Genomic DNA, 361 nt, shown 5'->3' with positions numbered 1-361 from the left:
TGAGAAAATCCCACCCACTGTCTTGTCTCTCTTTTGTCCACAAGCGCAGCACTCCAGTCTATATAGAAAAACATTTCGCTCATTATAAGGGAAGGAAAAAAACCAGATACGCTAAAGCTAATTTAGCTTGGAATAAAACGGACTGTTAACGTAGTGTTCATGTATAAATTATGCGGTGGCATTCGGCCCTCCCAGGAGCGGGGCCACGGCGGGTGTGCGAGCACGTGCTGCGCACACGTGCAGCACAGCACCCCGCTGCGCCGGCCAGCCCGCGCCGTGTGCGGCAGTTTCTCAGGTAACGGGGGCTTTTGCCATGAATGGCAGCTTAAACAGGCAAATAAATGTTATAATTGAAACCTCG

At 50.7% G+C, this 361-nt stretch overlaps 1 protein-coding gene across 1 annotated transcript in view; it reads left to right on the top strand.

Moving 5' to 3' along the window:
- LOC104080830 (prickle-like protein 2) overlaps window positions 1-361 on the top strand; it is a gene marked incomplete at its 5' end in the record, with an annotated part of 20,531 nt that overhangs the window by 5,792 nt on the left and 14,378 nt on the right.

The sequence above is a fragment of the Fulmarus glacialis genome, unplaced genomic scaffold (genome assembly GCF_000690835.1).
Source record: "Fulmarus glacialis isolate BGI_N327 unplaced genomic scaffold, ASM69083v1 scaffold14308, whole genome shotgun sequence".
Taxonomy (NCBI): domain Eukaryota; kingdom Metazoa; phylum Chordata; class Aves; order Procellariiformes; family Procellariidae; genus Fulmarus; species Fulmarus glacialis.
The sequence above is the reverse complement of the archived record's forward strand: the minus strand, read 5'-3'. Positions and strand labels throughout refer to the sequence as shown.